Here is a 13,292-nt window from a genome sequence, read left to right on the forward strand (position 1 = left end):
GGACTGCGTGACCCAATTGGATGTTTGCATCTCTGTCTCTGGGTATATGCTGCTTTATTTTAAAGTTCTGCAAAAGAAAACAAGCAATGGCATAGTAAATAGGTCTCGCATTTGGGACCTTATAAATGTTTAGCCATGCAACAGTTGCATAACTAAATACTTATTATAAGGTCCCAAAAGCGAGGCCTATTGGCTATGCCAATGCTTGTTTATTCTGCTCACGGGGATATGCGATCTGACAAATTATGGAAAGTTCTACTGAAGATTAAAACAAAAGGGGTGCTACCTCCCTCGAAGAGAAGCAGAACAGCTAAATTACCAAAAACCTAACAAGAGTCTATAGAGAGCATATAGATTGTAATAGAGGACTTATTCCACACAGATCAATGTCGCTTTATTCCACCAAAAAAACACTAAACTTAATTTACAAAGGCGATTACAGATAGTAGAAGTGACCATAACCTTTGGCGAGGAATTAACTTTAGCCTACTTAGAGAAAAAGCCTTAGATACGGTCTGTTGGAAATATTAGGTACTGTTCCTACAGGAGAGTTGCAAACATCTCAAGGCTTGTGCTTACCGGAATCAAATCTGAGATAGGAGGCAGAATCCTTCTGATATATCCAGGAATACGGATTGCACATTTCCCAAAATACAGAAATGTGCTCATTATGATAGACAACCTATAGAAAGTGGTGAACTTTGGAGAGGATCCTCGGATAAGGACAGAGTATTGATGTCAAAAAAGATTCTGGCAACGATATTGTGGTACCATTCTCCCCCTCCAACAGTAAGCCAAAACTCTTTAATCTTCCTATGTATTGAAAATCAAAGCCTTAAAATGAAGTACTTGCCTCGTTGTTCATGTTTCACGTCCAAAGCGCGCAACTTATACAAAGTTCACTTTGTTGTCCCAGAGTATACTTGGCCTTGAAGAGCCGGCCCCACAGCCTGCTCTTCAACGAGAGCCAATGTTGCCTTATCGGTAGCAGCCAAACCCAGGTTGTAAGATTGGGATGCTAGTTGAGAGATGTGAAAACCCAACTCAAACAATAAACACAAACACAGTCCTTGTGCGAGTGAACAACAAAGGTCATTAAAGAAACCCCATATGACCCTCTGGTAGCTTGGCACAAGTGCAGGCTTAGCTTAGAGGCAATCTATAAAGTATTTTTACAGAACTCGAACCGTAATGAAGTGAAAACACAACACAAGAAAGATTCCAACACATTTAGAAAACTAGAGTAGAATGTATAAAATAAAATGACACCAAAATGACAAAAATCCCATCAGTAGCACCTAAGATATGAGTTTTTAAAGTTTCAGGTGAAAATAGCACCAAGAAGCACAAAGTGACACTCATGGTTAACTGGTCGCGCTGAACCCGGGGAAAGTCACAAGTTCAGGCCGACCGCGATGGAATGCGGGTCTAATACAGGGACCAGTTTTGTGCTGCTGAAGAGTTACCTTCTCAACTCCACACAAGAAGCTGATGTTCGCAAAGGACGACATCCTTGTCGGTGCAAGGAGCAGGTTGGACGTCACGAGGGGTCACCACTGCAGCGTGAAGAGCTGATCATTACTGGAGCTTCGCATTGGCAGTCAACACAGACTATCTCTGTCAATGCAAATTGCAGGTCTCACTAGAGCTTCGTGTTGGTGGTCGTTGCTGATGGTCGATTCTCAGAGCGAAGAAGTCAGTTTGCGATTGCAGGGAGCCCTAAACTTCTGTATCTTAACTTTTTCTTCAGGGGGTATGCACTCATGCCAGCCAAGGGTCCAGGACCTGGAGGTCAGCTCTTGGGGATCAGTACTCACTCCAGCAGAGGCCAGGCAACAGCATGACCATGATGGTGCAGTTGGTGCTGGCCAGTTGAGCAGTTAGTTGCAGTGAGGCCTCTGAAAGCTTGTTGTATCCCTGAAGCTCAAATAGGAGGTTAACCAACTGACCCTTGGAGTCACTTCTGGGGAGCCTGGGTTCAAGGCAAGTAGGTACAATCTTTCTTCTTCAGACAGCAGGGCAGTCCTTTTTCGGAATCTTCCACAGGTCCATGAGTGTTCTGATGGTGCAACTTTTATACCTGTGGCCTGCCTCTGTGAAGGGAATTCCCTCGCCATCCACCAAAACGGGTTCTGGACAGTTCTTCCCCTTCTCTCTGGGTTTGGCTCCAAGTGGTCTAGGGTGACAAAGGCAAGGGCAGGATTTGTGTGAGGTTCCTTTGTGTGTGCTGCAGGCAAGGTCCTTTGAACTGTACTCAGGACAGGGCAGAACTACTCCCCAGCCATCCTGTTAGGAAAACCCTCTCCCTCCACAACTAGGCCTCCTTCAGCTCTAAGTCTGATTCAATACACAAAACAACACAGTCATGTGACCATTGACACAGACAAAAAAAGCATTTGGTTTAGGACAGAAGAATACAAAACTTCGAAATGTGGCATTTTGAGAATGGTACTTTAAAATCCAACTTTACCATTAAAGAGGGTTTTAAAGTACAATTCAGTTGACTGTAAACAGCATTTCTCTAGTTCGTTCTAAATTGCAGTCACTCACAAACATACAGCCATTTGTTTAAATGGGCGGAATTTTAAGTGAAGGAACTTGCTACATAAAACATTAAAACGTAATTGGCTTAATTGAAGGTGTAGAAAAACCTTAAGACTTAATTTTTCATAGAAACATTATTCTTCACTTTAAATTTCTCCCATTTAAAAAAATTACTGTTTTTTAATTACAAATATGGCACTATGTCTATTGGCCACTGAAAGGAAGGTACCTGCTGTTTGTAAATGCAACACTTTGATATGGGAGAAAATTAAAATGAAGAGTTAACTTAATCATTAAGTTAACTCTTCATTTTAATTTCCCCCCATTTCAAAGCATTCAGAAACATCATTTTGTTCTCGCGCTCCAATATTGAGTTGTCAAGAACTTTTATTTAGGAGTTAAATACCTCAGTGCTTCAGTTCTACTTTTTTGATTTTTTTTTTCATTTGTTTACTGGGTTTTTCAAAGAAAGCAGGCATTGTAGGAGAGTCGGGTCTGCAATCCTATGATCACCCCGATTTTTTGCTTTTGCTTCATTGGTTTACGACTTTCCCGGGCTGTGGGCCTGCCAATCAGACCCACAGCCTAGCTGTTCTCTCTCGAAATTAACACACATGTACATTAGGTGCATCCACTAATTGGAACTGGGCTGCCTTGTCAGTCCCTGTCTCAGCATACCACAGGTATCCAGGGCATCGGTGTACCCAGGGCCTACCAGGGGCTGCAGCATGTATTATGCCACCCCTGGATGGCTGCCCAAATCTGACACAACTGGCTGCACGACAGCTGGGGCAAAGTGGTGTAATCACCCGTTGCTGTAGGAGTAGTATTCCTACACCTAACCCTGAAATGGACACATGGATTCCTATCAGTCACTCCTATGGCAGGCCTTATCAATCCTGAAGGCAGAGTGCTGGGAATCATGTGGGACGGTGCTCTGGCGCGAGCTGAGCCCATCGGCGGCTTGCGGAACCAAGTCCTAATAGCCGTTCCATGGTGACGCGGGCCAACTACTTTAAAATGCATTATAATCCTTGCGGTTATTTGCTAACTTTGGCATCGCATCACCTACACATGTCGAGTAAGGTGTCATACAAATTGGAGTACGAACCCCTTGCCGTCCTGGCGACGGGGTTAGCATTCCCCCCTTTTAGAGGGGCACGACATGGAAGTAACCTTGAACCCCGGTTAAAGTTGACTCAAGCCTCAGCATCACAAAATGGATGCTGCCACCAGACACAAGTCTGACCTCCTGCTGCTGGGAGACCTTCCAGCGAGGGGAGCTTGGACAAAGGGTTTCCTGTCGAGGGCGGTGTTAGCACCATCCCAGACAGGGTTTCTGTATCCCAGGTAGTCAGGGCTGAAAGGAAGGTGATTGCAAGTGGCACCCCGGTGCTCACTGTGCATAGCCCGGCTCAAACCAGTTTCGGGGGCAACCCTGCCCCTGAGCCGGGGCGAAGCCGGACAAAGGATAGGGGTGTAACCACCCCCCTCCTGGCCCCACCCATAGGTAGGACCTAGTCACGGGCCAGCCCCTTTTCTTAGAATAAAGGTAGGAGCGAGTCCCCTTCCCAAATTGGATAATTCTGAATCTTGAACTACTTTCCACGAAAGGAACTCTTGACTTTTTCTGAAGACTCTCCCTTGTGGCTAAGGAGTAGCCACCCTGCACCAGCAGGCACCACCTAAGCGCTTGCGGTTTGCTGTACGTCTCTCCCACGGATCAAGACTGCCCAGCTCGACGAGACCCGAGTCCCTGCCATCTCTGACCTCTACCTACATCATCAACCCAGCTGAGAGTCGTAGGTGTGACGAGACCTGCGGGACCGGCTATCTTCAGAACCTGCACGACGCTTATCTAGCACGCCACCGAGGGACCCTCGAGTGAGTGCACCTAGGGTTTGAGAAGCCCTAACCCTGAGCAGCTCCAGCACCGAAGTCCGCCTCCCCAGCATCCACGAGATCTGCGTGGGGGCCCTTCCGCTCCTTGCTGTTCACCGCGTTGTCCGACCACTCGCCGACCGGCTTGTGGCCCTCTTCACGACGCACCACGATAGTTTCATCACTGGTCTGGTTGCTCCAGACTGGCTCTTGCTCCCCTTCAACAGAGGAGTACCTCGGACCCTCCTGGTCCACTCCCGACGCCATCTTGACTCCACCGCGTGGGTTGCCACTGCCACGACCTGCTGCCCCACTCCTGGGCCCAGCATCATCGACAGCAGACACCTTCGTGGGACAGCTCGCCCTCCATCCTGGTCGCCGCCGCGCCTCCTGGTCCGAGGAACAGCCGAGTCCGACGTCATCCACTCACCTGGTCGAGGTGACTTCAGCCGGTACCCTCCTGGTGCCCACACGATCGCTGGCTAGCGGTTAAGAACTGAGTCCCCTCTGCTTTCAGGTTTCCTTCATCACCGATCCAGGCTTGGATCTCGCTGAACATCGGCACTGGTCGCCTGCCAGCAACTTCTTCTTTCAGGCTCCTGAGACTACAACGAGGACTCCCGACATCTTGCCGAACTTCACGCAGCCGCAGCCTCTGGGCTAGGTAACTCGAGCATTTCGGTGCTCCATCGCAGGTTCGCTCTACAAGTGTCCAGTTCCTTTTTCGTTTAGTCCCACTGATCGGATCACTCCGGAATCAGTAACTCCAGACTCTAACCATTCGCATTTCACTGTTAGTGTAGATGGTTTCTCGTGCCCCTCGGGCATTCGTGTAAATTGTGCAACTTGAAGTATTTTCGTAAGAGTTTTGTAGTGTGCTTAGCTCCCTGACTCATAAAGAGCCAGGGTAGTCTTGTTATAAATAAATATCCTTTATTTTCATAACAACTTGTGTGGTGTCCTTTCACGTGGTGTTCAAGGGGTAAATGTGGTGGTAAAACAGCTGGCTTAACACGCCCTCTAGAGTTTAGCCTAAGACTGCTCGTATCCACGCTACTAGGATAGCTGGTCTATAATGTTGACTTACAACCAATCATCAATAAGGGTCGTTTGGAATGATACACAGTGATCACTAGAATAGTGAGCACTACATATCAGGCCAACTTCTCACATTGGTGAGCAGCGGTTGGGATTTGAGCTTGCTGTTGTTTTACCACACACGTATCCTAAGAATATCGAAGTGAAAGATCACATAAGTACCCAGGTACATATAACTTAACTTAGAATACTCTGAGTTCTACCGAACCAGCTGTTGTAGTGTAACAGGGCTTAGCACACCCTGACTACAACTCTTAGCAAGGGATCAGTAGGTAAACACATAGTGTAGGTAGGTGCATCACTTACACCTCACTAGAAAAGCATGTCGGTCCACGGAGAGTCTGCGGAGGCTCCCTTAGTGGTCAGTGACCCTCCACAGGTCGTGTCACGATATGCAGCTCTTAGCTTCAAGGAGATGAGACAGCTGTGTGCCTCCAGGAAGCTAAACCAGGGTTCTAACCCTACCATCGCAATCCTGATAGGTCTCTTAGAGGCGTACGATGCTAGGAGGTCCTCTAACACAGGTCCCCCCAGTGCTGATGGGAACATGCCTCCCTTAGAGGGAACCCTCGGTGACCCAGACCTCGACCTCCACACAGAGGAGGAGGACAAGGAGGAGTTAACAGAAGACGAGGCAGACAAAGGTCCAGTGGTAGTCAGCAGGCTTACAAGGACCAACTTAAGCAGGCATGAGAATGGAACTGGGGGAGCCCCGGGCCCACGCTCAAGCAGGCCTAACCTTGGGAACGGACGAGCTAGGTCTCTCTCCAGAGGCTCTGGCAGATCGGTTCATACACATGTCTCTCAGGCATCTTCTCAGAGAGGAATGACGTCCCCTCAGAGAAGGGAGCATGAAGCGAAGATGAGGGAAGTCAATCTGAGGATCGAGCGGGAAGAACTTGCCCTCGCCAAAGAAAGACTTGCCCTGGCCCGAGAGCAGAAATTAAGTGGGTTAGATCCCACTGGTGGCAGCATTCTCAATAGAGAGAAAGACAGGGGTATAGACACTAGACACCTGAGTAAAATAGTGCCCCCCTTTAAACAAGGGGACGACATCCACAAGTGGATAACTGCTTTGGAGAGGGCCTGCACTGTCCAGTGCGTCCCCCCAAGTCAGTGGGCAGCTATACTGTGGCTCTCCTTTGAAGGTAAAGGGCGAGACAAGCTCCTCACTACTAGAGCTGAGGATGCGAACAACTACCAAGTCCTGAAGAGCACACTGATTGATGGTTTCGGCTTAACCACGGAACAGTACAGGTTGCTGTTCCGGGACACCCAGAAAATTCAGTCTCAGGATTGGACTGACTTTGTCGATTGTGCCACTAAGGCTTTGGAAGGCTGGTTGCTGGGTAGCAAGGTTACTGATTACACAGGATTGTACAATCTTATCATGCGAGAACAGATTTTAAACAACTGTCAGAACCAATTGTTGCATCAGCACCTTGTCGACTCGGATCTGACCTCTCCCCAAGAATTGGGAAAGAAGGCAGGCAGATGGGTCAGAACAAGGGTCAAGCAGAACCAGAACCAGAACCAGGGTGGTCAGAAGAAAGCAGACCAAAAGGGTAGTAACAAGAACGAACAAAATGACCAGAAGTCTTCCACAGGTCCCCAACAAACCAAAGAGGGTGGGGGTCAGGCTTCACAGAAGAAGAAGACTCAAGAAGGCCAGTCAAAAAGGTGGTGCCAATAATGTAAAAGTAAGACTCACTGGTTTAGTGAGTGCACCAAGAAAGGAGGGCAAACTCCTGCCACTGCAGCCCCTAAGGCACCTGCACCCCCTAGTACAGTCAGCAGTGGTAGTGCGCCTCCCAAGGCATTAGTTGGGTTAACCTTGGGAACCGAGGGGAGTGACGACTTAGTCAGCACGCTCACTCAGGCCGTCCTTGTCTGTACAGGGGATATGGATATGTCCCCTGATGCCAGTCCCAATACTTTGGGCAAATACAGACAGACACCTTTGATCAATGGAAAAGTGGCTCAGGCCTACAGGGACACTTGTGCCAGTGTCACCATGGTGACGCCTAACTTTGTGGACCCTGGACAGATCATGCTAGGTACCAATTACCTAGTGACCAATGCCAGCAACGTCACTACCAATCACAGTATGGCAGTTGTTGATATCTCCTGGGGAGGGGTAAGTGGCCCGAAAAAGGTTGTGGTTAGTTCAGACCTCCCCGTAGAATGTCTGTTGGGCAATGATTTGGAAACGTCACAATGGTCAGAAGTGGAGCAGAGGACTCACATGGAAATGTTAGGCTTGCCAGCACATGTCCTTGCTGTGACCAGGTCACAGGCCAAAAGATGCCCCACTGAACAGGTACTGGATCCTGGAAGAACGGACCAGACACCTTCCAAGAAGAGGAGCAGTAAGGGTAAGGCTTCGCCTTCCCCCTTGCCCCAGGTCGTGGATCAAGTCTCTAAGGAGGCTGACCTTAAAGAACTGAGGGAAACTGAGCCGAAAGAGCTTGAACCTGGTCAGGTTGAGTTTCTGGGCTCAGGGGGACCCTCCAGGGAAGACCTGGGGAAGGCACAGTTAGACTGCCCCTCGCTTGAACCCCTCAGACAGCAGGCTGCTGCTGAGGCTGCAGGGAACGCCACAGGTACCCACAAAGTGTACTGGGACGATGGACTCCTGTACTCCGAGGCAAGAGACCCCAAACCTGGCGCGACCAGGAGGCTGGTCATCCCCTTGTCTCTGAGAGGTTTCCTTCTTACCTTGGCCCACGAGATTCCCCTTGCAGGTCACTTAGTCCAGAATAAGACTTGGGACAGAATTGTTCCACACTTTCACTGGCCCCACATGTCCGAAGATACGAAGGAGTTTTGCCGCTCCTGTGTCACTTGCCAAGCCAGTGGTAAGTCAGGTGGCACGACAAAGGCCCCCCTCATACCACTACCGGTGGTGGGGGTACCCTTTGAACGAGTGGGGATCGACATTGTCAGACCAATGGAACCCCAGACAGCATCAGGGCACAAGTTTATACTGGTGGTGGTGGACCACGCCACCAGGTATCCTGAAGCTATTCCCCTTAGGACCACTACAGCACCTGTGGTGGCACGGGCCCTACTTGGAGTGTTCTCCAGAGTGGGCTTCCCTAAGGAGGTCGTCTCATACAGAGGTGCAAACTTCATGTCGGGATATCTGACTGCAATGTGGAAGGAGTGTGGTGTCAACTACAAGTTCACCACACCCTATCACCCACAATGCAATGGGCTTGTTGAGAGATTCAACAGGACCCTAAAAGGGATGATTCACGGACTACCTGAAAAGCTTCGGCGGAGATGGGATGTCCTGATACCCTGCCTCTTGTTCGCCTACAGAGAGGTCCCGCAGATGGGGGTTGGCTACAGCCCTTTTGAGCTTCTGTTCGGACATCCTGTAAGGGGACCCCTGTGTTTGGTAAAGGAAGGATGGGAGAGACCTCTCAGAAAGCCGGCATCAAACATTGTGGACTATGTGCTCGGTCTCCGCTCGCGGATGGCGGAGTACATGGAAAAGGCATCTAAAAACCTTGAGGCGAGCCAAGAATTACAGAAAGCTTGGCACGACCAAAAGGCTGTCCTGACTGTGTACCAGCCTGGACAGAAGGTGTGGGTGCTGGAGCCAGTGGCCCCAGCAGCACTCAAAGACAAATGGTCTGGGCCCCACACGATCATTGAGCAAAAGGGAGAGGTCACCTACCTGGTAGACCTGGGAACTCCCCGGAGCCCCCACAGGGAGCTCCATGTAAACAGGCTCAAGGCATATGTCGACAGGGAGGGCATGGGCTTGCTCATGGCCACAAATGAGGGACAGGAGGAGGAGAGTGACCCTCTCCCGGACCTGCTCTCTCAGAACCCTGACGATGGGTCAGTAGATGGTGTTGTCTTTTGTGGCAGCCTCTCTGGGCATCAACAAAAGCATTGTAAACAGGTTCTTCAATCCTTTCGACATTTGTTCTCTCTGACACCCAGTCAGACCAATTGGTGTACCCATGAGGTCGACACTGGGGACAGTCTGCCCGTAAAGAGTAAAATCTATCGACAGCCTGATCATGTCAGAGACTGCATCAAGACAGAGGTGCAGAAAATGTTGGAGCTGGGAGTCATTGAACCCTCGGACAGCCCCTGGGCTAGTCCCGTAGTTCTCGTGCCGAAACCTCACACCCAGGGCGGTAAGAAAGAGATGAGGTTTTGCGTGGACTACAGAGGTCTCAATGCAGTCACTAAGACTGACGCCCACCCGATACCAAGAGCAGACGAGCTTATCGACCGGTTGGCTTCGGCCAACTACTTAAGTACGTTTGACCTGACAGCTGGGTATTGGCAAATCAGGTTAGCTGAGGAGGCCAAGCCCAAAACAGCATTTTCTACCCCGGGTGGGCATTATCAGTTCGTGGTAATGCCCTTTGGTTTGAAAAATGCACCTGCCACCTTCCAACGGCTGGTGAATCGAGTTCTCACTGGATTGGACGACTTCTGTGCGGCGTATCTGGACGATATCGCTGTCTTTAGCGCCACCTGGGAGGATCACCTGGTCCACCTGAGGAAAGTGTTAGAGGCCCTGCAAAAGGCAGGCCTCACTATCAAGGCCACTAAGTGCCAGATAGGGCAGACACAGGTTGTATACCTGGGCCACCTTGTAGGTGGAGGCCAGGTTCAGCCATTGGAGAGCAAAATACAGGCCATCCAGGACTGGGCTCCTCCAACCACCCAGACTCAGGTTCGAGCTTTCTTGGGCCTGACTGGTTATTACCGGAAATTTGTCAGAAATTATGGATCCATTGTGACCCCGCTAAACGACCTGACAAGTAAAAAGATGCCAAAAAAAGTTCAGTGGACAGCAAGCTGTCAGAAGGCATTCGATGACCTAAAGCAGGCCATGTGCACAGCACCTATCCTAAAGAGTCCAGACTACTCCAAACCATTCATTGTCCAAACAGACACTTCGGAGTTAGGTGTGGGAGCTGTTCTATCTCAACTGAATTTTGATTGTCATGACCAGCCCATAGCTTTTATTAGCAGGAGGCTGACCCCCAGAGAGAAGAATTGGTCAGCTATTGAGAGGGAGGCCTTTGCTGTGGTTTGGGCCCTGAAGAAGTTGAGGCCATACTTGTTTGGCACTCACTTCAAGATTCAGACCGACCATAAGCCCCTCTTGTGGCTAAATCAAATGAAGGGTGAAAACCCCAAACTACTTAGGTGGTCCATTTCCCTACAGGGGATGGACTTCACAGTGGAGCATAGACCTGGCACTGATCATGGCAATGCAGATGGGCTCTCCAGGTATTTCCACTTAGAGCAAGAAGACTCACCTGGTCAAGGTTAGCTTATTGTCCCAAAGTTTGGGGGGGGTCATGTAGGAGAGTAGGGTCTGCAATCCTATGATCACCCCGATTTTTTGCTTTTGCTTCATTGGTTTACGACTTTCCCGGGCTGTGGGCCTGCCAATCAGACCCACAGCCTAGCTGTTCTCTCTCGAAATTAACACACATGTACATTAGGTGCATCCACTAATTGGAATTGGGCCGCCTTGTCAGTCCCTGTCTCAGCATACCACAGGTATCCAGGGCATCGGTGTACCCAGGGCCTACCAGGGGCTGCAGCATGTATTATGCCACCCCTGGATGGCCGCCCAAATCTGACACAACTGGCTGCACGACAGCTGGGGCAAAGTGGTGTAATCACCCGTTGCTGTAGGTGTAGTATTCCTACACCTAACCCTGAAATGGACACATGGATTCCTATCAGTCACTCCTATGGCAGGCCTTATCAATCCTGAAGGCAGAGTGCTGGGAATCATGTGGGACGGTGCTCTGGCGCGAGCTGAGCCCGTCGGCGGCTTGCGGAACCAAGTCCTAATAGCCGTTCCATGGTGACGCGGGCCAACTACTTTAAAATGCATTATAATCCTTGCGGTTATTTGCTAACTTTGGCATCGCAGCACCTACACATGTCGAGTAAGGTGTCATACGAATTGGAGTACGAACCCCTTGCCGTCATGGCGACGGGGTTAGCATTCCCCCCTTTTAGAGGGGCACGACATGGAAGTAACCTTGAAGTCTGACCTCCTGCTGCTGGGAGACCTTCCAGCGAGGGGAGCTTGGACAAAGGGTTTCCTGTCGAGGGCGGTGTTAGCACCATCCCAGACAGGGTTTGTGTATCCCAGGTAGGCAGGGCTGAAAGGAAGGTGATTGCAAGTGGCACCCCGGTGCTCACTGTGCATAGCCCGGCTCAAACCAGTTTCGGGGGCAACCCTGCCCCTGAGCCGGGGCGAAGCCGGACAAAGGATAGGGGTGTAACCACCCCCCTCCTGGCCCCACCCATAGGTAGGACCTAGTCACGGGCCAGCCCCTTTTCTTAGAATAAAGGTAGGAGCGAGTCCCCTTCCCAAATTGGATAATTCTGAATCTTGAACTACTTTCCACGAAAGGAACTCTTGACTTTTTCTGAAGACTCTCCCTTGTGGCTAAGGAGTAGCCACCCTGCACCAGCAGGCACCACCTAAGCGCTTGCGGTTTGCTGTACGTCTCTCCCACAGATCAAGACTGCCCAGCTCGACGAGACCCGAGTCCCTGCCATCTCTGACCTCTACCTACATCATCAGCCCAGCTGAGAGTCGTAGGTGTGACGAGACCTGCGGGACCGGCTATCTTCAGAACCTGCACGACGCTTATCTAGCACGCCACCGAGGGACCCTCGAGTGAGTGCACCTAGGGTTTGAGAAGCCCTAACCCTGAGCAGCTCCAGCACCGAAGTCCGCCTCCCCAGCATCCACGAGATCTGCGTGGGGGCCCTTCCGCTCCTTGCTGTTCACCGCGTTGTCCGACCACTCGCCGACCGGCTTGTGGCCCTCTTCACGACGCACCACGATAGTTTCATCACTGGTCTGGTTGCTCCAGACTGGCTCTTGCTCCCCTTCAACAGAGGAGTACCTCGGACCCTCCTGGTCCACTCCCGACGCCATCTTGACTCCACCGCGTGGGTTGCCACTGCCACGACCTGCTGCCCCACTCCTGGGCCCAGCATCATCGACAGCAGACACCTTCGTGGGACAGCTCGCCCTCCATCCTGGTCACCGCCGCGCCTCCTGGTCCGAGGAACAGCCGAGTCCGACGTCATCCACTCACCTGGTCGAGGTGACTTCAGCCGGTACCCTCCTGGTGCCCACACGATCGCTGGCTAGCGGTTAAGAACTGAGTCCCCTCTGCTTTCAGGTTTCCTTCATCACCGATCCAGGCTTAGATCTCGCTGAACATCGGCACTGGTCGCCTGCCAGCAACTTCTTCTTTCAGGCTCCTGAGACTACAACGAGGACTCCCGACATCTTGCCGAACTTCACGCAGCCGCAGACTCTGGGCTAGGTAACTCGAGCATTTCGGTGCTCCATCGCAGGTTCGCTCTACAAGTGTCCAGTTCCTTTTTCGTTTAGTCCCACTGATCGGATCACTCCGGAATCAGTAACTCCAGACTCTAACCATTCGCATTTCACTGTTAGTGTAGATGGTTTCTCGTGCCCCTCGGGCATTCGTGTAAATTGTGCAACTTGAAGTATTTTCGTAAGAGTTTTGTAGTGTGCTTAGCTCCCTGACTCATAAAGAGCCAGGGTAGTCTTGTTATAAATAAATATCCTTTATTTTCATAACAACTTGTGTGGTGTCCTTTCACGTGGTGTTCAAGGGGTAAATGTGGTGGTAAAACAGCTGGCTTAACACGCCCTCTAGAGTTTAGCCTAAGACTGCTCGTATCCACGCTACTAGGATAGCTGGTCTATAAGGTTGACTTAC

This window comes from Triturus cristatus, chromosome 8, assembly GCF_964204655.1.
Source record: "Triturus cristatus chromosome 8, aTriCri1.1, whole genome shotgun sequence".
Taxonomy (NCBI): Eukaryota; Metazoa; Chordata; class Amphibia; order Caudata; family Salamandridae; genus Triturus; species Triturus cristatus.